Source organism: Eimeria mitis, genomic scaffold (assembly GCF_000499745.2).
Source record: "Eimeria mitis Houghton genomic scaffold, Emh_scaff170, whole genome shotgun sequence".
In the NCBI taxonomy this organism is placed as follows: domain Eukaryota; phylum Apicomplexa; class Conoidasida; order Eucoccidiorida; family Eimeriidae; genus Eimeria; species Eimeria mitis.
The window spans coordinates 11,980-12,387 of NW_013570015.1; the positions used below are offsets into that span (position 1 = coordinate 11,980).

Genomic DNA, 408 nt, shown 5'->3' on the forward strand with positions numbered 1-408 from the left:
CAGCAGCGGCAGCAGCGGCAGCAGCAGCAGCGGCAGGAGAGGCAGGAGAGGCAGCAGCGGGAGCAGCGGCAGCAGCAGCAGCAGGAGAGGCAGCAGCAGTAGGAACATGATGGAGAACTGCGGAAGAAGCAGCAGCAGCAGCAGCAGCACAGCTGCAGCAGCAGCAATAGCAACATTAAAAACAACTGCAGCAGCAACGTAAACAATAGCAGCAACATCAGCGGAAGCAGCAACAAAGCAGCAGCAGCAGCAGCAGCAGCAATAGCAGCAGCAGCAACTGCAGCAGCAGCAGTAGCTTAAAGATAAACTAAACCATAAGCGACGACATCAGCAGCACCACCAGCAGCAACAGCAGCAGCAACAGCAGCAACACCAGCAGCAACAGCAACACCAGCAGCAACAGCAACA

General features: G+C 56.4%; 1 protein-coding gene across 1 annotated transcript in view; it reads right to left on the bottom strand.

The window, feature by feature from the left end:
* The window catches only part of EMH_0001740 (uncharacterized protein), a gene marked incomplete at both ends in the record, with an annotated part of 5,825 nt that overhangs the window by 3,043 nt on the left and 2,374 nt on the right, over positions 1-408 (bottom strand). The window lies entirely within an intron of this gene.